The 24,149-nt window shown below is 47.7% G+C and overlaps 1 protein-coding gene across 6 annotated transcripts in view; it reads left to right on the top strand.

The window, feature by feature from the left end:
• PKNOX2 (PBX/knotted 1 homeobox 2) overlaps positions 1–24,149 on the top strand; it is a 711,797-nt gene that overhangs the window by 80,642 nt on the left and 607,006 nt on the right. For all 6 annotated transcript variants that reach the window (XM_037882447.2, XM_037882446.2, XM_043534121.1 and 3 more), the window contains exon 2: positions 8,545–8,617. The gene's annotated coding sequence lies outside the window, so the exon portion shown is untranslated. The remainder of the gene's footprint in view (positions 1–8,544; positions 8,618–24,149) is intronic.

Below are 24,149 nucleotides of genomic sequence, written 5' to 3'. Positions count from 1 at the left end.
GAAGTCCAGGGTCCGTACTCTGCTGCTCTCCTTTCTTCCTTGTGTTAGGATCCTGAACTTGACCATTTCATGGTCACTGCCTGCCAGGTTCCCATCCACTTTTGCTTCCCCTACTAATTCTTCCCGGTTTGTGAGCAGCAGGTCAAGAAGAGCTCTGCCCCTAGTTGGTTCCTTCAGCACTTGCACCAGGAAATTGTCCCCTACATTTTCCAAAATCTTCCTGGATTGCCTGTGCACCACTGTATTGCTCTCCCAGCAGATATCAGGGTGATTGAAGTCTCCCATGAGAACCAGGGCCTGCGATCTAGTAACTTCTGCGAGTTGCCGGAAGAAAGCCTCGTCCACCTCATCCCCCTGGTCCGGTGGTCTATAGTAGACTCTCACCACGACATCACCCTTGTTGCTCACACTTCTAAACTTAATCCAGAGACTCTCAGGTTTTTCTGCAGTTTCATACTTGAGCTCTGAGCAGTCATACTGCTCCCTTACATACAGTGCAACTCCCCCACCTTTTCTGCCCTTCCTGTCCTTCCTGAACAGCTTATATCCATCCATGACAGTACTCCAGTCAGTGGCAAATGGACTTGCTTGCAGCTATTTTTCCTACCTAGAGTGCTGTTCCACCATTCTGAACTCCGTTCACATTTGACACATACTGTCTTGGGTCCAGTTGCGTCTGGCAGCCTAAGATATTTCGTAGACTAAATGCTGCCTATTGGCAGCTGTTCCAAGCAGCAACTGTAGCTGCAACTGGAACTTTAAGTATAGTGATGACTGGGGGTGAGGAAGTCTGCTGTGCCCTTCCCAAATAGCTGAACATGTTCCCCCTCCACTTGCCAGCCTGGCTCATGAGGGCCTAGGTTAGCCCTGAATGCAAGTTTTCCATATTGCATCTGGTTGCAATGAAAAGGCTTCAGCACTTGTGCATCAGAAAATCAGTGGACTGAATTGTGCTGGGTCTGCCCTCTGAGTTAGCTAGGTCACTTCATCCACATGAGGTCCTGATTCCATCACTCCCAGCTCCTCTAGTCCAGGCAGTGCTTTAAAGCTGGGGTGGGCCGTTATTGACCTTAGAAGCACTGCAACAGGCTGGGCCCAATGAGCTTCTAAGTTCCATAACTGTCCTTGAGGATTTGCAAAGTGTCAAGTGGATAGGTTCAGCTGGGATGCCCAGCACCATGGATCTGCTTTTTTCTGGGGAAAAGAGTGGCAGCATGGAGCAAAGGGAGGATGGTGGCTCTGGAGCATGTGCATTGCCCTGAGGTGAAATAGTCTTGTAGGAGTTAATTCATGTACAAGGTGGATGTGGGGAGGGGAAGTTTAATGCTGAGAACATGGAAGTTGAAAGACTCCCCTGTAGTAGGGACATTCTGGCCCTGGAAACATTCAGCACCAGTTTCCGTGACCCAGAGGGAGACACGAGGACTTTTGAATAGATTCCTTTTTATTTAATTTTAGCACGTCTTTTAAATTTCCCTTTGCACAAGTGATTCTCTGCAGTCGCACATGTGCACGCATACACACAAACAGACACACACACACAGAGGTTTTAGTGATATAAACCTTCCCACCCTGAAGTTGGAGAAAATAGATAATTATTTCAAAGGGGGAAAATGACTATATTTAATGAATTTTACCTTCAAAAACATTTGATTAGATTACTTAACATTTATGGAAAAAATCCTCCTCTTTGCTAAGAGTATTCACAAACTTTGAAGGTGCAAATCTTTTTCCTGTTAGAGTGAGGGTGCAAATTGGCTTATAGTGGAACCCTCTTTGCAACCTTAATTTTGGAAGTAATGGAAACCAAGTAGGAAAATGGAGTTGCTCCCACCACCCCTGCAAAATTTTATGTTCAAAAGAACAGCCAAGTTCAGCGAGGTAAAACGAGCTGTGCGATATGGTGAGGGGCTCTGTTGTGTTCCACATTCAGCTTCCGAGGTCAAAAATTCCTCACAGGGTTTTCCTCTGCATGTCCAGTGCCTACTGAATGTTGGGAGATTGTTGCTAAAATCCAACATTGTCATTAAAAATGTCATGTGTGCAGAATATGGTGTGTGTGTGTGCGCGTGCATACGTGTGTGTGTGTGTGTGTTAAACCTTTATAACGCAGCCAAACCAAAACAGATTTTCGTTGTCCAATTTCAGATTTCTACCCCAAACAGTTGACAATGTAGTAGCTGAGTGCAAATTGTTTTTTGGTGAATTATTTATTAATAATTTTACACTCTTGATACACAAAAGTGGGAGCCATTTTTGCCCAAACTTTTAAGAAAAATTGAATCTGGAGAGAAAATTTTGGAAGCTTCAGAAAACTACAGCCCAAAAGGTGAAAATCTGATAAATGTTACAAGCAAGTGCAACAGGATTCTTTAGAATAGAAACACTGTCACTCAGCCCTGACTGAACGGGCAGGCACGTGATTTGTTAACCCTTTGGCTGCTGAACCAGCATGGGGTGTACAGACATCATGACATGTTCATGTTAAAGTGACATTGACATGGGTTAACTGTTGGATCCATGTTCAAGGAGGGAGGGATAGCTCAGTGGGGGGGGAGGGATAGCTCAGTGGTTTGAGCATTGGCCTGCTAAACCCAGGGTTGTGAGTTCGATTCTTGAGGGGGCCATTTAGGGATCTGGGGCAAAAATTGGGGATTGGCCCTGCTTTGAGCAGGGGGTTGGACTAGATGACCTCCTGAGGTCCCTTCCAACCCTGATATTCTATGATAAGGTGTCACCTTCATGCTCCATCCCTTGTATAATCTATAAATCTCTTAGGTTTTAACACTGCAAACATCAGTGATTTTAACATCAGAAGGGATCCTTAAATTATCCTGTCTGACCTCCTGTATAAGACAGGGCAGAGAATTCCCTCTAGTTTTCCCACTATTGAGCCCAATAGCTTGTGTTAGGCTAAAACATATCTTACAGAAGGCATCCAGTCTTGAAACCCTCATCTCCTGAAAACCCAGCCCAAGTTAAGTTGATAGAAAGGAATCTGAATTATGGTGGGTAAAATGTAAGAAGAAAGTAAACAGGATAAAGACAGAATCTAAATAGCAAAGAGACAAATAAAAACAAGCAATTCTGTATGTACGATCAGAAACAGAGCACCCGGGGGGGAGGAAATTCCGGTTCCTGGACTGTCTGGAGGTAAAAGAAGCAGATAGTGACATAGCTGAGATGCTAAATGATTTCTTTGCATCGGTCTTCACCAGACCTGCTCTTTTGCGGTGATGAAGATGAGGTACTGCCAGAGACTGAGGTGTCACAAGAATAGGTGCTGGATGAAAATGATAAATTTAAGAGCAGCAAGTCCTCAGGACCAGATGGGACAGTGAAGAGGTTTATGGGAATTCCAGGCTGAAGGTTCTCAGCAGCCAACAAAATGTGCAAGGTTGAATTTTCAAAAATATCTAATGTGGTAGAAGCACAGATCCCATCGAAAGTCAATGGGACATGTGCTCCTAACTCACTTAGGAGCTTTTGAAAATTCCACTTGCAATCACTTATTAACATCCTCTATTATACTGGCGTACAGGAGAATGGAAAGTGTAGAACAGAAAAGACACTTGGGGAAGTCCTGAGGATTACAGAGTGACGTGACTTATTTCAGACTCAGGAAAATGGGCTGAAATGATCATTCATAATAGAATTATAAAACATCTAGGTGTACAGGATATGATAATGATAAAGCACCATGGCTTTGTAAAGGAAAATTGTGCTTTAATCTAGTTGAATTATTGAGCATGTCAACAAAATAATGGCTAAAGGAGAACCATTTAATGTCATTTATGTCTGCTTTCAATGGCCCCTCCAAGAAGCTACTAAAATTAGGTAACTAATCATGGGATGAGAGCTAAAGTACAACCATGGATTAGAAACTGGATCTGAGGGGAAAAAAGAGTAGGACTAAATGGACAATTTCCAACATAATACAAGGTTAAAGATGATTGCCCTATGTTGCTGCTCTCACACCAGTTTGGTTTAATATTTTTTAGCTTGGTAAAATCTGCAGGTGACAGAAAATTATTTAGATTAGTCAACAATGGAAAAGGCTGGAAAGGGACCTGACCAAGGCCCTACGCCAGCAAAGCACTTAAGCATGTGTCTGACTTTATGCACATGAGTAATTCCACTGAGGTCAATGTAACTCCAGAGGGGCTGAAAGTTATGCGTGTGCCTTGCTGGGTAAAGGCCCAAGTTTGGTGCATGGGCAGCCAGAAGACAGAGGAAATGAGTTGTTAGCAAAAGCAAAGTAATGCAAATGGGAAGGAATAATCCAAACCACTCATACACGTTGCTGGGTTCTAAATTAAGCATTACTACACAGACCTGTATGTCACTATTAGCAGCTCAGTGAAGACTTCTGCTCAGTGTGGTGGTCACACTGTTACCGTGCATATAGAATGAGAAAGAACACTCAGTGTCTCATGACAGTGACCTACTTGCCCTAAAGGTACGGAATAGTGTGTTGGGGCCAGAGTTGGGGGATCCTTGCCTTTTACATGGGTCTTGGGGAGCAGCTAAACTTCTGGTCCCTTTGCAAGACTTGTGGCCCTTTTCAGGTAGTGCTGCTTCCTTGTCATTTTGCATCCCTGTATGGGACAAAGTGCCATGAATAAATGTGTCAATTAGAAAATAATGGAGTGCTTTCCAGTAACTGGTCATTTCACTAACGGCTTATTAAATAGGGGACAACGAATACAGTTTGGCCACCTTCCCTCTCTCCATATATCTCTATTTCTGAGACCTCATTCAGCTTCTTTGTCTAGAGCTGATGTGAACAGCCTCACACTGGCCAATTCACCCATGTTATGGGACTTTGAAATAGCCCATTGTGCCTTGCATATTATTTACCTTTGTCTGAAAGCCTCTCTATTTGCAGCTAGAATGTAGAGTTGATTCAAATGTTATAATTTTGTACAACCTGCAAAGAGATGCAAAGATGTGGCGATATGCTCCTTCATGTGTCTTTCTCCTAGCCACAGAGAGGGTAAGTAAGGAATCCGCAGGGCCCTTTGTTACACTAAATTCTATGTTTAAAGTGCTATTCTATTCCTGTTGTGTTCTGGCATTTGAAACTCTGAGCCTGGCTCTCCTATCACAGATGCTGGAGCAAATCAGGAGTCCTGCCATTCAGCCAATGACACTGCACTAGGGAAAACTAGCAAAGTTCTCCGTGTTTGCAAAGGGAAACACTGGGAATAAAAGGTGGGCTCTCTCTACAGGGCATGTGAGTCAGCTCCCTGTCTCTATTCTGGAATGTTGCTAGGCTCTAGTAAGGGCATATTTTTATTTATTATTTTTTGCAAAGCTGAGTTAGAAGAAAGGCCCCTTCTGGGTTCCCTTTGCACAAAGCTCTGCTGTCTGACTCTGGAAGCAGCTGCTCTCTGGAGACCTCAGCTGCTGCGTCTCTGGTAACAGTGGCAGCTGGCGGAGGTGCTTGTGGGCTCTGTCCTGTCCGTGAAATAGCCAGCGACGTGTTCCTACAAAGGAGAACATGACACAGTCTGCTGTGTCAGTCCTGGGGAATTGCATAGCTCCACAGGCCTGTGCTCCTGTAAAGAGAAAAGGGCAAAAACCTTCATTGATTTGTTCTTCCTGTCCCAAGGACATTCTTCCCTCACGTAGTTCTGAAGCTCCCTGACATTTTTGCAATGTGATTTAGCAGCGATGTTAAGGAGCGACTGTCATCTCTCATGTGCAGCACATACAGCAAAGAGGAGGTTCCACTTAGCCAGTTGGGACAGAGGCTGGTCTACGCTACCGTGATAAGTCGACCTAAGTTACGCTGCTCCAGTTACGCGAATAATGTCTATGTATCTTAGGTCGACTTACCATGCTGGGTCGACTGTAGACGCTCTCTCGCCAGCTTCCCTTACTCTTTTCGGGGAGGTGGAGTACAGGAGGCGCCGGGAGTGCACTCTGTGATCGATTTAGCGGCCCCCTAAATTGACATGGCTGCATCGATCACAGCAGTGCCAATCTACCAGTAGCTTCCAAAGGGAGTTTGGGACAGCAGGAAGAAAGAAATTACAAAAGGATATTGTTCCCTCATTTCTTCCTGTTTAATTGGTCCAATGCTCAGAGGTTAAAGGGAAAGGAGCCATGTGTCTCTTCTGTTTGGTGTCTCTTGTGCTATGTGTATAGAGTTGCCAAGTGTCCGGTTTTCAACCAGCTGTTAAAAGTCCGGTTGACTGTGCAGCAGGGCTAAGGCAGGCTTCCTGCCTGCCCTGGCTCCATGCAGCTCCCCAGAAGTGGCCAGCCATGTCGGCCCTTAGGCGTAAGGGTAATCAGGGAAGCTCTGCATGCTGCCCCCAGTGCCAGCTCGGCAGCTCCCATTGGCTGGGAAACCAGCCAATGGGAGCTGTGGGGGCGGCGCCTGCGTGCATGGGCAGCATGCACCAAGCAGAGCCGCCTGGCTGTGTCACCACCTAGGGGCCGGACACGCAAGCTGCTTCTGGGAGCTGCGTAGAGCCAGGGCAGGCAGAGAGCCTGCCTTAGCCCCGCCACGCCACCGACCGGGAGCCACCTGAGGTAAGCACTGCCCGGCTGGAGCCCACACCCCGAACCTCCTGCCCCAGGTTGGAACCTCCTACCGCACCGTAACTCCGTCCCAGACCCCCCACCTACACCCCAACCTCCTGCCCCAGGTGGGAGCCTCCTCCCTCACCCTAACTCCCTCCCAGACCCTGCACCCCAAACCCCCTGCCCCAGGTCGGAACCCCCTCCCAAACCCAAACTCCCTCACAGAGCCTGCACCCCCTCTCACACCCCAACCCTGTACCCCAGCCCTGAACCCCCTCCCTTTCTGCACCCCAACCCACTGCCCCAGCCCAGTCAAAGTGAGTGAAGGTGGGGGAGAGTGAGTGCCAGAAGGAGGGGGGCTGAAGTGAGTGGAGGCAGAGCCTCAGAGAAGGGGCATGACCTCAAGGAAGCGGTGGGGCAAGGGTGTTTAGTTTTGTGCAGTTAGAATGCTGGCAACCCTACATGTGTACAGGCTTCCTCCATCAAGAAGATACTTACATTTCAGTGGCTAATTTCTGAGGATGATTAGCTGATGAACTACCTCTGTGCTTCATAGCCTCTCTTCATCCTGAATTGTGCCTTAAGGTGGCAGATAAATTCAGTTGGATAGTGTTTCCTTTTATTCTATTTGCAAAGCATCACAAATACCCCCAAGGAAACCTTTGTCCCGCCCAGCCCCAGCAGAATTCTTTGCAGAGCACACCTTGCATTACCCACAGCTACTCTGGAAGGGTTTGGAGAGTTTTAAAAGACTGTTGTTGGGAATGGTTTCCCTGTGCATAAAGAGGGCTAGCCTCGTACTCCAGGAGTCCCACCAGCTGGCTCTGGAGGAAGAGCGAAACCTGCTGGTGATGCTTAGCACTATGTCTCTTCTCTCTGACCTAACCAGGTGGTTGAGCTTCTGGGGGTTGTAGGAGGGCTACACGGCTGAGGTTTGAGCCAGCGAAGACCGAGAGAACGCATGATGATTGGGGGAAGAAAGTGTAAGAAATGGTGGAGATTAGGGGCATCTCCTCGGCTGACATGTTGCCCACCCCTTGTTATAGGGGTTTGCAATTGTGAGAGTAATGTTGGGTCCTCAGTTGTTCCTAGTTGCTCAGGTAGCAGGGGGGACCAGCAGTGTCTTTCATTTGCCCTTGTCAGGAAGGGTGTGAGGGCCTCGCTCCAATGATCCAAGCCTTTGGCATCGCCAGATTAGACCCAGCAATGTGCTCTTTATGGAGTTGCACAAATTAAGGAGCAGGTGATGTCTGGGGTTCTCTGCTTGGTGTCCGCTTCTGGAATCCTGATTGTAAACCTATGACCTCACTCCTGTTCTGTTCTTTCATTTGTTGTCCTCTGGAATCTGTTGATCCCTGTGGTTTTTCCTGGTCATTCCCATCTGAAGATGGGGAGACCCTTCTAGTTTACTAGATGGATCCCTTTCAGGGATCCCTCATGTACATGGGGACCAAATAGGCCTCTGCACTGAATGAGGAGTCCTGTGGAAGGACTAGTATGTGATCATGTAACTAATGTAATGAATACATATACAGGAGGGGGGCAAATTAGCGTTGTCTGGGCAACCTTAGTTCTTGTGTTTCCTAACTTTTGAGTTTTTGATTTTGCAACTTGAATAATATTCTTTTAACACAGGGTGTGTTTCGCCTCCAAAATGCACAGAAATTGTCAGGACAGCAACATTGCCCTAATTTAATTAAGAAATTCTTACTTTCACCCATTTCTACTTTAAGGGCACAATTATAGAGCTACCCAGAAGAGTGTGTTGGGGGTGCAGCTTGCTCCCTGCAGAAGGCGTGGTTGGGATGTGTGTGGCAGTTTGCTCCCTGTAGCCCCTGCATCCTGGTCAGCTGATTTACAGTACAACACGTGCATACTTTGAGCCTAGGAACTGAGCTCCATGTTGAGCTTATCCCACCTCACAGATCCATCCCAGAGTGTTAATTTTTGCTCTGACATCTGCTCTCATTCTAGTAATTTCCTCTCTAATAAAAACCGTTTTTAAAATATCAGCAGGTACCGTCGGGGGTTGGATCCTGAGGCTCCTCTGGCCTTCACGCTGATCCACTGAAAGAGTCTCTGAACTGTAAGTAACTTTGATTGGCATTTTCTCCTGTCTTTCATTGAGGTTATGGGTTAAAGATCAGGCCAGACATTTGATATTTGGCTGCACTGCACTGTGTAATGAAACATCTAACAATGAACTAGTCAGGATTTAAAATACAGTGAAATTCTAATTAGATTAGTCGGAATGTGACAAAGGAGCCCTGTAATATGACATTCTATTTAATTAGTCTTTATTGATTGTGCTTTAAGGTAGACTTCATATACTATGTGTGTAATTAGCTCTGCTGCAGTACATGGTTGGCACAAGTTTGACTCGTCTGAACCTGACACTTGTAGCATAAAGATTTCCTCTCTGTGTGGAGGTGAAGGGCCAGGCCCTGCCATTTTCACTAAACAGAGGTTCTGGCCTGACCTGTTCCTACATTTGTGTGTATGTGAAGGGACTAGGCTACATCCTGTGGATAATTTACTTGTCTGCTTGTTGCACTGTTTATATACAACCGCCCGTGTGGTTACAGAAAAAGTAACATCTCCTGGCCACACCTGCTCCCAGGTAAACACCCCTGGCAGCCAGAGGTCAGAATCTCAAGAAACAGTCTTATAAAAGCCTACCCATCCGTGTGGCATTCCTTGGCATGGGGAACTTGCCTTGGCAGAGGCTGCTCCCAGTGTTGCAGAAGAGATGGGTGACTGATGGAGAGGAGAAGAGATTGGTAAAACAGCAAAGAGGCAGATTTCTTGTAGCCCTTGTCTCTCCTGCTGCAAGGGCTAGTTGAGCGTTCGTTCTCTCCCATGATGGGATGAGTGTAGATGGCTGAGTTTGTTCAGTGGGTGTCAGCCAAGATTGACTTCCTTATGTGGAGTTTTAAGCCCTCCCAAGGTATATTCGAAACTCAGTTTTTGGCAATTTGCTGCATCTCTGAAGGCGCCTGGTGGAATTCCCTTTAATAGTACATTGGCATCTAACTAGTCCATGGAATTATAAATGATTAACCATTATCAGCGAATATCATCACCTCTGTGTAAAAATAGATTGACTGTAATGAGCATTTGAATAAATCATAAGAATGGCTAGCCTGATATCATATAACATCATGCAGATGGCTGAGCAAGAAGCATACTGAGCCCTGCCACCCTATGGCTTGCTGATTTCAGTGCTGGCAGAGTTAGTGATTGAAGGTTGTAACTTGCAGGGCATCTCATTTTGGCAGTCACATCTGTCTGTCCATTTGTCCGTGTGGTACATATGCATGATTTCTTGAGTATCCAGCTCAAGAGAAAAATAAGAAACTGAAACCTCTGCACATCTGCCTAAAATCAGTCATAATACTAATGGTGTGATATGCACAAACGCCCTGGAAAAAGTCATGATTGTGTGAAGAACTCAGAGATGAGCTGTTACCATGTTATTCTTTGGTCGTTCTAGAACAGCAGCCAATGGAATGATTATGTTTCTTGTATGTTCCTCCATCCCCATGTACATTCCTGTATTCTTAGACCTTTGTGTTCTCCTCTGTAGCTAGCCATCTCGATGTGCAACTCTTCTTTGCTGAAGTGTTAAAATATCCTGGTGGCGACTTCTAGGGTATATTATGTGGATTGGTACAGGTGATTGCTTGATGCTTCATTTCTGCTCCCATCCCGTGGTCTGTCATAATTCACCTCTAGGTCTTTGATAAAATATCAGTGCTTCATTCGAGGCCTCTCTTTTCTCTCACTCTGGCGGCTGGTAGTGACAAAGTCTGGCACAGTATTATGATTGACAGAACTTGTAAGCTTAAAACAGAATTCCTTGGGGCCTGAATCTTTGGAATCATTTGTAGGGTTTTCCCCTTCCCAGGTCCTTTGTGTATGTGCCTGGCTCATGTCAATTAGCAATGGCAATCCTGTGTGTTGCTTTGCTCACGCACTTGTCAGAGTGGGAGGGAACACCAGGCACTGGGAATGTGTAACTAAGATTAGGAGTCATTGCTTATTCTCTGCGCTATACAGCTCGCTCCTGGACTTAGTCTTCCAGACCGTGAACTTGTGCTTGTTCGGAATGAACAGCTGTATAAAAGACCAAGCAGGTAGCTGTCTTTGTCCTATAGTATCCCACTGCATGTTCTAAGCAAAAGACACCCATTGCTGTTTATGGCAGCGTCTCTGCAGTAAAGTACCTCAGTTATTTCGGGACCTCCGAAGGAGCAGACTAGCCATTATAGCCAAGAACTTTTAGGGATACTTCTTGATATTAGATATTGGTGCAGGAACAAGTCCCCAGGAGTCACCGTGAGATGGTTCCCTAGAGCATGTTTGTTGGTGCTCGCTCTAGTTTAGGTTCCCTGGGGGTTAGCTTGTGGCCAGGCCCAGCCATTTAGAGACCTCATGCTTCCAGGCTGGCTTTATGTCTTACTCTGCCTTCTCTGCTCTCCATTGATGGGGTTTCCAGAGCGAGATGCTACCCTGGAGATCCAGTTAAGTGCAGAGAGTGACCTGAGGCTGTTATCTTTCTGGGAGAGTCTCTGCAGGGCTAGTGAAGGAAGCATCTGTGTGGATTATTGAAGCCACAGAAGCCTTCTGCAAGGTTTTAGAGAAGGGGAGGAGAGTAAGGGAGGTTGTTTGTCTGATTCTGAGAAATAAGGGAATTGTGGAGATTATGTTCAAACTGGGCATTGGCTGCTAATCTCTCTCCCCATTACATGTGGATGGGGGAGGGAGGTCTTGCACAAACCGTGCCTTCTGCTCATGAATGCTGGAGGATGATGCAGCAGAGTAATTATAGTGCACCCAAGTTATGGTGCACTCTCGTGTGAGTTCTGGTCATGAAGAAAGCCCGGGCTTCCAGGGATCCCGCTCATGCTGTGTGTTTGTTCTATAATACAATTTGTTGATGTGGTGACCACTTTGACTTCAGCAGCTTTCTGCATCTTTCCCACGGGGAGGCTGGGAATTACTGTGGATGTTCTCCAAGAGGCACTGTAGGTATTGGGGTGACCTGAGACTGTAGCTGGGTGCCAACATCGCATCCTACACATCCATCTTCATCAGCCCATCAGACAGAAGAGGAAGGAGTCGCTTGGTTATAAAATGTTTCTCCGTTATAAAGTGTCTCTACGTTGCCCAAGAGTTTAGTTTATTGCTGAGCAGTGACCTCTCTCTGTCTCGGAGACTGGGAATATATTGCTTAGCAACAACCTGATCTGATGGGGCACTTGTTTTATGTGTCTTTCTTCACCACTGATTTATTTCTCCTTTCAGGGGGAGGTTGTTTGTCTAATTTTGAGAAACATGTGAATTGTGGGGATTATGTGCAAACTGGAGCGTTGGCAAATTCTCTGTAATTTACATCAGTAGTTGATCTATTTGTTTAGGACTGAATTTTGGCTTTGCCACAAGCCCCAAGGCAGGGGCAGCGTGTTGTCACAGCACCCCTGGAGCACAGCTTGGAGGGTCACAGTCTGCTGCCCGGGTCCCCCTGCTCCAGGGAAGGTGGTTTGGGAAGACTCTGGGTCTGGGGCAGCTGGTTTGCTCGTTGCACGGGGAAGCAGGGAGAGACAGGGAATAGTACCCCTGTGAAGGCTGTTCTCCTTCACCACCCTGCGGGTAGCTGGTGCTGCAGAGTAAAGGGTTGCCTTGCCCTCCCTTCCTCCCCTGCACAGGAGCAGTAGGTATGCCACAATTTCGATTTCAGTGTAGAGGACGCCCAGCACCAAAGCTCCGGGCACCCTGGAGGGACACTTGAAAACACAGTAATAGGAGCTACAATATGCATTGTCTAAAGCTGTAGCATAACTGCCTGCCCCCCCGCATCTCAGCCGTCCCCAGCCAGGGGTCGGTCCTGGGGCCGGTTTTGTTCAACATCTTCATTAATGATCTGGAGGATGGGATTAATTGCACCCTCAGCAAGTTCGCAGGTGACACTAAACTCGGGGGGAGGTAGTCACGCTGGAGGGTAGGGATAGGATACAGAGGGACCTAGACAAATTGGAGGATTGGGCCAAAAGAAATCTGATGAGGTTCAACAAGGACAAGTGCAGAGTCCTGCACTTGGGAAGGAAGAACTCCATGCTCCGCTACAGACTAGGGACCGACTGGCTAAGCAACAGTTCTACAGAAAAGGACCTTGGGATTACAGTGGACGAGAAGCTGGATATGAGTCAGCAGTGTGCCCTTGTTGCCAAAACGGCATATTGGGCTGCATTAGTAGGAGCATTGCCAGTAGATCGAGGGGAGTGATTATTCCCCTCTATGCAGCACTGGTGAGGCCACACCTGGAGTATTGCGTCCAGTTTTGGGCCCCCCACTACAGAAGGAATGTGGACAAATTGGAGAAAGTCCAGCGGAGGGAAACGAAAATGATTAGGGGGCTGGGGCACGTGACTTACGAGGAGATGCCGAGGGAACTGGAGTTATTTCGGATGCAGAAGAGAAGAGTGAGAAGATATTTGGTAACACCCTTCAACTACCTGAAGGGGGGTTCCAAAGAGGATGGAGCTTGGCCATTCTCAGTGGTGGCAGATGACCAAACAAGGAGCAATGGTCTCAAGTTGCAGTGGGGGAGGTCTAGGTTGGATATTAGGAAAAACTTTCACTAGAAGGGTGGTGAAGCACTGGAATGGGTTACCTAGGGAGGTGGGTGGAATCTCCATCCTTAGAGATTTTCAAGGCCCGGCTTGACAAAGCCCTGGCTGGGATGATTTAGTTGGGGATTGGTCCTGCTTTGAGGAGGGGGTTGGACTAGATGACTTCCTGAGGTCTCTTCTGACCCTAATATTCTATGATTCTATATGCCCAACCCCCCATTGCAGCTTTCCCCTAAGAAAAATGCCTCCCTCTGCTGCCTTTGCACTCCTGCAATGGCCACTCAGCCCCATGGGTGTAGTGACGCACCGAGAAGGTCAGCCAGCTCTGGGTATGGGAGAAGCATTCCATGGGAAATCAGCCCCCCTCTTCTGAACTGAGGGGCACCTGACTGCAGCCATGGCCGTGGTCTTTCAAGAAGGTGGGTACCAAGCTGATTAGGGCTGATTAGGGCTTTGTCAAAGACAACACCTGGAGCTCCACCCAGAAAGCCACAGACAGACTGCTTATGGAGTGCTGGCATCGTGCTGCCATCCTGAGGCACCATGTTACAAGCTGTCAAGGTTCCTTCCCCACTCTGAACTCTAGGGTACAGATGTGGGGACCTGCATGAAAACCCCCTAAGTTTATTTTTACCAGCTTAGGTTAAAACTTCCCCAAGGTACAAACTATTTTACCTTTTGCCCTTGGACTTTATCGTTGCCACCACCAAACGTCTAACAGATATATAACTGGGAAAGAGCCCGTTTGGAAAAGTCTTTCCCCCCAAAATCCTCCCAAACCCTATACCTCCTTTCCTGGGGAAGGCGTGATAAAAATCCTCACCAATTTGCATAGCTGAACACAGACCCAAACCCTTGGATCTTAAGAACAATGAAAAAGCAATCAGGTTCTTAAAAGAAGAATTTTAATTGAAGAAAAAGTAAAAGAATCACCTCTGTAAAATCAGGATGGTAAATACCTTACAGGGTAATCAGATTCAAAACATAGAGAATCCCTTTAGGCAAAACCTTAAGTTACAAAAAGACACAAAAACAGGAATATCCATTCCATTCAGCACAGCTTATTTTATCAGCCATTTAAACAAAACAGAATCTAACGCATATCTAACTAGATTACTTACTTAAGTTCTAAGACTCCATTCCTTTTCTGTTCCCGGCAAAAAACAACACACAGACAGAGAGAGCCTTTGTCCCCCCCTCCCCTCCAATTTTGAAAGTATCTTTTCTCCTCATTGGTCATTTTGGTCAGGTGCCAGCGAGGTTATCGTAGCTTCTTAACGCTTTACAGGTGAAAGGATTTTTCCTCTGGCCAGGAGGGATTTAAAGGTGTTTACCCTTCCCTTTATATTTATGACACAAGCAGCCTGCACATTCTGCATCAGCTTGAGTTTCGGCTAGGCTCAAGGTGTAGCCATCAAGAACACATTGCAGGGCCCAGCCTTGAGGTGATAAAGGCAAATCAACTAACAAAGCCCCTGCGTTTGAAAGACACATTCACAATCTTCTGGCCTGGTGCAGCTGGAAGACAAGCCTGCCTGGTCACAGCTGCCAGGAGCCTTGTGGAAAGGGCAGGGGCAAGGCTCCCCTCTCACCCAGCCAGGCATTGTAGGGCATAGGTGCTGACTCCATGGGTGCTCTGGGGCTGGAAAAACAGGAAAAACATGGTGGGTGCTGAGTACCCACCGACATCCCCGCTGATCAGCCCCTCCCCCTCCCAGTTCCTCCCGCCTGCTGCGATCAGCTATTCTGCGGCATCCAGGTGGCTCTAGGGAGGAGCAAGGGTGGGGCATGCTCAGGGGAGGGTGCGGAAGGGGACGGAAAGAGGCGGGGCAGGGGTGGAGTGGGGGCTGAGTGGAGGTGGGAAGAGGCGGGGTGGGGCCTTGGGGGAAGGGGTGGAGTGGGGGGGGGTTGGGGCAGAGCCGGGGGTCGAGAAAGTCAGTGCTTCTGCTGCAGGGAGTAAGGAAGCTCCTGCAGGGCCCCGAGTTAACGGAGAAAATGTGACCCTTGCCTCTGCACTGTTCAGGAAGAAGGTGATTGCACAGGTGAGCCTTCCACCCACTTCTCATTCTTCTCACACCAGTGGCCGTGTGTGCCTGAGCCTGGAGCCCCAGGTCACCGTGCAGCTGGGAGGGAATGGCCAGTGAGGCAGCTCACCTTCTGGTGTCTGGGAAGGTCTGTGTGACAGCCATGCCTGTCTACAATGGCAGGTAGTAAGGCTTTTCTCCAATCTACACAGCTGTGAAGAACGTAGACTTGGCTGAGGTATCCTTGAAGTTTCTGAGATTTTGGATTCAGACCTGAGAGCTTCAAAAATCCCCTAAAGCCAAAAATTGAGCTCAAAAGTTGAAATGAGGCAGTATAGTGAGAGGGTGGCCACTGGTTTTTAGGAGGTTATACTCTAGCTTGGCTTCCTCTGTCTCTTTGCACAGATGCTCAGAGGAGGGAATGAGGGCTGGGGGGCTGCAAGAAACACCAGAGACAGAAGGGGAGCTGTTTGGTGCGGTAACCTCCACACTCCACTCACTGCAGGGCTTAGGTTTTAGAGCAGTTTCAATGGTATGCTGGGTGGAGACATTGTCCTGGGAGGACTTTGAGGACTAAACCCTGAAGGAGAAGACAGGTGGCCTGTGCGGCTGGTATTTTATTGCTGATTCACCTGCTGAATCTTGCTGCTGAATTTCAGTCTGGCAGCTTTCCTAAGATGCAGGAGCTCACCTGCCGTGGTCCTGTCCCTATATGCTTTGATACAAGGATGGGGCTGAATGATGGAGGATCAGCAGACTGTCATGTTACAGAATGAAGCAATTTGTCATCATTGCCTACATGTATAATAAATAGGCTGTTTCCTTAGCCCCTCTACTGAGATTGAAGTGAGAAAATCAAAGCGCACACCTTGAGTAACCACTGGGAGCGGGGTAAGAATGTGGGTAGTGACAACATTCCCCTTATCTGGGTCCGGTCACCATCTCCTGTGATGTGAGTTGGGATGCTCCCGTGCTGCAGGCAGCTGTCCTGACAGCCTACCCTAGATAAAGCCTCCAGGATTCCAGATGGGCCTGAGGAAGGTTTCCTTCAGCCACACAGCATTGTGTTGGAGTTTGGGGGGGACCGTTCTGCACTGGTGGCACCTGAATGCCCTCCCTGCCAGTGTTGCCCTCACAGTGCAGCATAGGTGGCAAGCAGCCTGCTGTAGCTGAAGCAAGAGGGCTCCAGTGGGTGGGTCTTGAACTGAAACCCACTGTTGGCGGCACAGAATTTTTGAAGGTGTATGTGCAGGGTCTGGGAGGTACAACCAGAGCATCCACGAAGTGAGGCACAGCAGATATGTTCAGAGCCAGTGGCAGGGTGGTACGTTCATGCTGCCTCCTAGCGGCTATGCAGCTGAGTTTCCTTGTGAAGAATTTATGTTGCAGATAAAGTTTTTCATATCTGGATTCAGGTGGCTGCTTCTGGGCAGAGAGAGTAATGACCGGAGCGGACAAATGCTAGTTCTTCTGTTCTTGAGGTTTGGCCAGTCTGACTCACTGAGCTTCTGCAAGTGGTAGGGGTGCTGAGGCTGAAGCCTGTGATTTGGATCCATGTCCTTCCTGGCTCCCAGCCCCTGAGCAGGCAGCCCAGTAATTCAGGAAACTTGTACCGCCTCAGCTAAAGAAACCACTGCTGGATGCTGATGAGCTCCCGAGCTATCAGTCTGTACATATACTCCCATTTTAGAAAACCCCATTGACAGGATGGCAGTGGGTCAACTCTAGCAATTGCTGGAGTGACCTGATTTCTGGGACCCAGCTCAGTCTGGTTTTAGTCCTAGGCATGGGGTTCAAACTGGACTGATTGATGACCTTCTGCTAACAAATGATGAGGAGAGAGTGTCTGAGATCCTCTTATTAAATCTCTCATTTGCCTTTTACACCATTGGCCATGGGATTTTATTGGGTTGTCTCTTGTCTGCTGACACTAATAGCAGTGGATGGAGTTGGTCTTGAAAGATTCCATTTGTTCCTAGCTGGCAAATCCCAAAGCAATTTCTTCTTATGCCCCAAGGGCTTTCTCATGAGGTTTACTGCAGGGGTTCAGGTTTGGCCACACTCCTGCTCAACATGGATATGAGACCATTAGGAGAGTCAGTGAGGAAATCTGACCTGTGGTGTACTCTGCATTTGATGACACCTGGCTCTGAATCTCCATCACTTCAGACCTGGTTGCAATGTGTGCCTGAACCAGGGGTGTGAACAGGGATGAGATGTTTGAAGCCCAGTGCAGGTAAGACTGAAGGAAACAAATGGAAGAGTTGGCAAGCATGCTCTCTGCATGCACGGTGGAGAGTGGATGTCTGTCACTAGTGACTTGGGCTCACAAGCTAAGGTTTTGTTAGGCCCTGGACTGCCCTTCTAAGATTAAGCAGCTGCTGTCTCCAAAAAGAGGTGTGGGGTGGGGAGTTGCATCTGGCTGGAAGAGTGACCATTCCTTTCAGGTTTGGGGAACTCCCTGCTTTCCTCTAGGCCTTTGTCACATTGAAACTAGCTTACTGCAATGGGTTGTACATGGGGCTGCATGACAGCACTACTCAGAAACTGATGCTGGTGCAGAATGTGGCCACCTGCCCATTGCATGGTGGATCACTGCCAGTATTGTAACGCAGGTTCTCCGAGCGTGCCACTGGTTGATGATTTTAAACAATCAACTCCTCAATGGCTTGCCTGGTGGTTGAGACATCTCTGTCTTCTTGGGTCATGTTTGAGAGCTGCAGCAGCCTCAGTATAAACAAGATTAATACAAATGTTGAATTGAAAAATGTTAAATTTGGTAATGCTGTTTTACATTTTGGAAGATACCAGAGAAATAAACAAACGCTGTCTCCCAGCAAAACTGTCCAAGCTTTATTTAAAAGGAAGTATTTTTTACATAATCCACAATTAACTCATGAAATTCATTGCCACAAGATATAAGTTGAAGTCTTTGTCTTCCCAGTGTTCTTGTTGTTGCCAGCATAGGTGGGAGAGGAGAAAGGCCAAAGCATGATGCCACTGTCCCTTATGTTATACCCTCAGTCCTTGTGCCTGGAAAACACTAGCCCAGACATGTCCTGGTGGGGTTTGCTGAATCACAGAGTTGAGCAGTGCCCTACTGTGTGATGCTTGTGCAGTCCTCTTACAGCACTGTAAATCTTTTGATTACAACAGCCTTGCTGATTCATGGTCATTTAACACCTTTCTGGGAGTGGGTTACCTCCTTTGTTGTCACTGGAGAACTAGCAGTGGAGACTCTCCAAATTGCGACATATTTCAGTAGCAATCATAGAGCAAAATCTCATAACTCCATACACACTAACAGTATACATATTTGGACAGAACAATGGGTTTCACAGATCATGACTTTTCATATGATATCTTACATGGCAAGCTTTGTATGAAATATATCATAATTATATGATGAGGGGGAATATGGGGATTCCAGGGTGATGCTTTGAGATACAGAGTACCACAACAAGATTTGCCTTTTATGGCTGAGGAATGAGTATACTGATGGGTTGAATATGTGCTGTGAGATGGGTCCTTTCGATCACATCGCAGAGAAGCGGGGCTCTTTGCAATTTAAATATTTTTTTTAAAGAATGTTATTTTTTGCAGGAGCCAATCACTGCCTCCGATTTCTTGCTCACCCTGCAGTTGCTCTGAATGTGGCTATGGAAGACACTGCCACCTGTCGGAACAACATGGGATCTGTGTTTCTAACACAGGTGCCGACTCCATGGGTGCTCCGGGGCTGGAGCACACACAGGGGAAAATGGTGGGTGCTGAGCACCCACTGGCAGCCCCTTATCAGAACGTCCCCCTCCCCCCAGCGCCTCCTGCCCGCTGGCAGGCCCCGCCGAACAGCACCTCCCCCTCCCTCCCAGCGCCCACCGCCTGCCACGGATCAGCTGTTTCGCGTTGTCAGGAGGCACTGGGGGGGAGAAGTGAGGGTGCAGCGCACTTGGGGGAGGGGGCGGAACTGGGCGGGGCAGGGGCGGGGAAGGGGCCGGGCAGGTGTGGGAAGAAGCAGGGCAGGGGTGGGGCATTGGGGGAAGGAGTGGAGTGGGGGCGGGGCCTAGGTGGAGCCAGGGGAGAGCACCCCACCCCCCGGGGCAGATTAGAAACTCGGCGCCTATGGTTCCTACCGCTTGGCTCCCGATGTAATGTCTCCCCTGTGTTTTCTATCTAGAGCAGCGGTTGTCAACCCGCGGGCTGCATGCGGCCCAGTTAGCACAAACCTGTGGCCCAGCTCACCTGTGTGCTAAAGGCCGGCTCACAAGGCGGGTCCAGGTTCCCAGCTGCCCAGCGCGGTGGGGTCCGGGCTGCTGGCCTGCACCATGCGGCAGGGGTCCTGGTTGAGGCTGCTGGCCAGCCCCGTGGGGTTCGGGGTAGCCGCGTGGTTGTGAGCCCGGGCCCCTAGCCAGTCGTGCGTGGTCTGGGGTCCGGGGCGGGCAGGCAGCCAGCCAGCCCCACGAGCTCCAGGGGTCCAGGGCTGGGGTCAGGTCTGCCACTGCCCTGCCACCCGGCCCCTGTGGCCCAGGTAACATGTGGGCTGCATATGTGGCCCACAATGATAAATATGTTGAGAACCAGTGATCTAGAGCAAACCTTGCTCTTCCCTGTACATAGTGACCCAGAATTGCTATCATCCCACTGCCTGTACCAGTGTGGCCATCTGAACCATGGTAGGAGCTGTAAGAGACCAGGGCCTGTTGAATAAACCGGCTATTACATCAAGGTGGATAGAGAGTATACACCAAAGATACCAAATTGCAGCTGAATGAAAGGAGCGTTCCCATCTACATCCACAGGAGGAGAGACTGCTGGCTGGCAGCACCAGCATGGCAGTAGACAGGAGGCGGGGGGAAAGTGGGCCAGGTAGGCCCACGTCCGCATCCCTGGACAGCAGTGGGAACTGCTCTTGGCCCCAGGTGTCTCCCAATTCGGAGAGGTGTCATTGCTAGGTGCCTCCTACCACTGAGTCTCTCAAAGTGGGATAAGCTCCCTGCCTTCTGTCATCCTCATCCACAGGTGAGAGTCTGAAACAGCTGAATAACGGGGAATATGCCATCAGTAGCTTGTTTTGATTATATTTGAATTACTCAGTAAATCAAGATTAGCCCTATTCTAATTATCCCAGATACAAAGTGCAACTTTATGGATAACAGCAACCCATTCACAACTCTGTGGAGCCAAAGTCTCCGAAGCTGAGTCCCCTGTCTACATGACTTCTCCAAATCTCCCTTTGACTGTATGTCTGAGGAAAGGTTTGGATGTGGAAAAACTCACAGTCAGGAACTCCCTCACACTGGCGTGCAGAGCTCTGTAATGGAGAGGCCTCATCGTTCTGTGCTCTGTGTGCTGCATCTTTCACATGGAGGCATCTTCCTGCGTGTTTCAGAGGCAATTCTGAGGCAACAATGATTCTGTGTTTCTGTTTAGCTACAGAATGAGACCCCCTTGCTTCTGGAGACTTTACATTGATTCTTTCTTTGTTGTTTCCTTGGTCTGAAATAAGTCACTGTTTTGCAAACTCTTTGGGTTAGGGACTGTATCTCTCTTTGTCTTCTGTGAAGTACCTTGCCCACTGTAAAATAACACTGTCTACTTTCAAGGGTCTTGAAGGGCTTGATCTTGCCTTATTGACTTCAACTGAAGCAGGATCAGTCCCCACGCTCAGCCATACCTACCCAGTGTTGGTTAAATGATGCCTCATTTTCTGGCTATTAGGTCAGACATAGAAGAGCTGTGTGGCTTCTGAGTGCACATGTTGGAGGATTTGTAAATCCTGCAGCACTCCAGTCCCACATGTGGATTTCTGTGCCCCCTAACCATTCCCGAGTGGAGTATGATTAGGCTCCCACTCATTACATGTTAATGATCCCCTCTAAGTTGTGCTGTTGTTCCCATCTGGAGAGGCAGAGAGCTGAACCTGGGAAATGGGGATATTTACATCTCACTTTTATAACTCAGCTGTGCTACTTCCCACCTCTTCTTCATCTGTCCTGCTCTCCAGTGCATGGAGACTGAGTGAGGCTCTTCGTTGCCCTAGTCCAGCCAGTTTGGATGCAGCTCATAAAGCAAATAGAACAATCATCATGAGGGTTTGGCAGAGGAGTTCCAGAAACTATTTGCTCCAACTGCAAGCCAGCACTCCAGCAGAGTCCTCTTTATGGGAGTTCATGAAGACTTAATTGGGATTGATTTTTTTAATTACCTGCTGCCTGTGCATTTCTCCTATCTTTTACATCAGGTGGGTCATTCCTCTACTCTGACACTAAAGTTGTTTCCAATGGGGGCAGAGACTGGTGGGCACAAGTGGATATTATGTACAGGAGCTTGTTTCAAGTTTATAAGTGAGAACTGTGCTGTGTTTCTTCCCCACAAAGCTCTCCTTCTCCTTGTCCCTGCCTGATCCTGAACCATCTCTGTAGTCTTTCAAACAGATGGCAATTAGAGTGTTTAAAAGAAGAGCAGGCCCCTTTGGCTTGGCTGGAAGTGACAGTGTTTATCAGGCTAGCATGAAGTGAGGACAGTGCAGGAGCCATTGATGATAGCGGCTTGGAGTGGAGCATAGGGGCTGCTCTTGTGGAAGAGCAAGCTCATTCCCACAGACAGGAGGGACCAGTTGAGGCTGTTGATGGACACGTTGTCCATTGCTGAATATTGTGGGAAATGCATTGGGGGAGGTGAGACGGGTGGGGAGATGTTAAATGGCAGAGAACAATGACAGCTCAGACTGACAAGACACATGAAAACCGTCCTGTGGATGGCCAGTTTACCTGCTTCCTGCTCTGCCCTTTGAGGTGCATATGGGGGATTGACAGTCTGAGTTAGAAGCTACTAGAGTTGCTCCCAAAACCAGCATCCCCCCACCCGCAGACATTTCAAACACAAATGTTAATTTGAACATACTTGGGTCCAAAAAGAGTTTGGTTTTTCCACAGGAAGTTTTCTAATGAAGAGTTTTGTTGAGAATTGACATTTTGACATAAAATGTCATCTTGTTTTAGAGTTGTCTTTTTTTAAACAAGCAGCTGAAATGAAATGACTGAGTCTAAATGAAAACCTACATTTTGGTATTTCCTGTGGGGAAAATGGAAAATTTTCATTGGAACTGACATTCTCCTATAAAAAAATGTCTGTTTTGATGCAAGCATATTTTTCAGTGGGAAAACTTTTCACATGAAAACTTTCAGCCAGCTTGCTGTCCGCAGAGAAGCCTGGCTGACAGACCAAATTGATACCTCATTTTGTACAGCTAAAGTAGAACATTTCAAAGGTTTGAACTCGGAGTCTATTAAAATCTCTGCTGCTGGGGGGAGTGTTGGTGTAAAGAGAACATCAGCTCATCCACTGGCTGCTGTAACCAGCCACATACATACTGAGCCTCCACGAGGCTCGCAGCATTGGGCATGGAGTCAGGCCCTCATGGGGTGTCTGGTGTGTCATGGCACCAGCTCTTGTGGGGCACAGTCCCAAGTAACACACTAGGTGCGTATGACTGAGGCCAGTGCTGTGGGCTCTTCAGCAAAGACTATTGGTGGGACCCAATATCCACCCTCCAACTGCCTCTGGTGCCCAAGTTCCCATCAGAGCCTCAGACCAATGATGTCCCCCAGTTGTTTGCAAATGTGGCAGGTGATCCATCACACGCCTCTGTAAGAGGAAAAGAGCAGCAGCAGATCTGCCCCTTGCCCTCCCATCACTGCTCAGCAGAGTCGTACGTCACGTGGGTAACTCAAGTGAATGATACAATAGGTTGAAAGAACGAGGAGTACTTGTGGCACCTTAGAGACTAACAAATTTATTTGGGCATAAGCTTTCGTGGGCTATAACCCACTTCATCAGATGCATGCAGTGGAAAATACAGTAGGAAGAGAGAGGTATATACAGAGAACATGAAAAAATGGGGGTTGCTGTACCAACTCTAACGAGACTAATCAATTAAGGAGGGCTATTATCAGCAGGAGAAAACAAATTTTGTAGTGATAATCAGGATGGCCCTTTTTGAAACAGTTGGCAAGAAGGTGTGAATAACAGTAGGGCAAAAATAACATGAGGAAATAGTTTTTAGTTTGTGTAATGACCCATCCACTCCCAGTCTTTATTCAAGCCTAATTTAATGGTGTCCAGTTTGCAAATTAATTCCAGTTCTGCAGTTTCTCGCTGGAGTCTGTTTTTGAAGTTCTGTTGTTGAAGAATTGCCACTTTTAGGTCTGTAATTGAGTGTCCAGGGAGGTTGAAGTGTTCTCCGATTGGTTTTTGAATGTTATAATTCTTGACGTTAAAAGTTGAGGTTGAAAGTGTAGACAACTGCTCCCAGCAGTGGCAGTTTTACGGAAGAGAGCTTGAGCATGAAGGTGGTGCTCAGTGACTCTTGGGAGGTGGGTAGGGTGAAAGCTGAATCACCGCAAAACTGGTCAGACAAGGTGGATGGATGAGCCATGCAGGGAAAGCCAAGGTGGATGGATGAGCCATGCAGGGAAAGCCAGGATGCTAGAAAATGAGAGGCTGGGGGTGAAGGGAAGGCAAGAAACAAACTGGGAGCTCAGAAGCAGGAACTCAGGCTGTGAGCTCCTGCTACTTCAGCACAAAAGAACTTTTCTCTCTTCCCTGCAACCTCTCTGGTTCTCTTATTCAGTGGGATGAAGCTTTGCCCTTGATTGTTATTTTTGTAGATTTTCTCTGTTTTTCCCTGTTAAATTAACTTTGCTTTATTTACTCTGAACTGGCATTATGGGCTGTTTGGGGGATTATTTCTGGGAGCCAAGAGGCTAACAATCCTTTTCAGCAGAGGTTGAAGTTTGTCTAAGCCTAAACCCAACTCAGATTTCCCCCCCAAAAGCTTTATCTTGACATGGTCAAAAAGTGGAATTTCCATCCCCTGGGAAATGTCAAGTTTTTAAAATGTTGATTTGTCCCAAATTGGGACGAAAAGTCAAACTCTAGATTTTTGTGTGAAATGAAATAT

This window comes from Chelonia mydas, chromosome 22, assembly GCF_015237465.2.
Source record: "Chelonia mydas isolate rCheMyd1 chromosome 22, rCheMyd1.pri.v2, whole genome shotgun sequence".
NCBI lineage: Eukaryota > Metazoa > Chordata > Testudines > Cheloniidae > Chelonia > Chelonia mydas.
The sequence above is the reverse complement of the archived record's forward strand: the minus strand, read 5'-3'. Positions and strand labels throughout refer to the sequence as shown.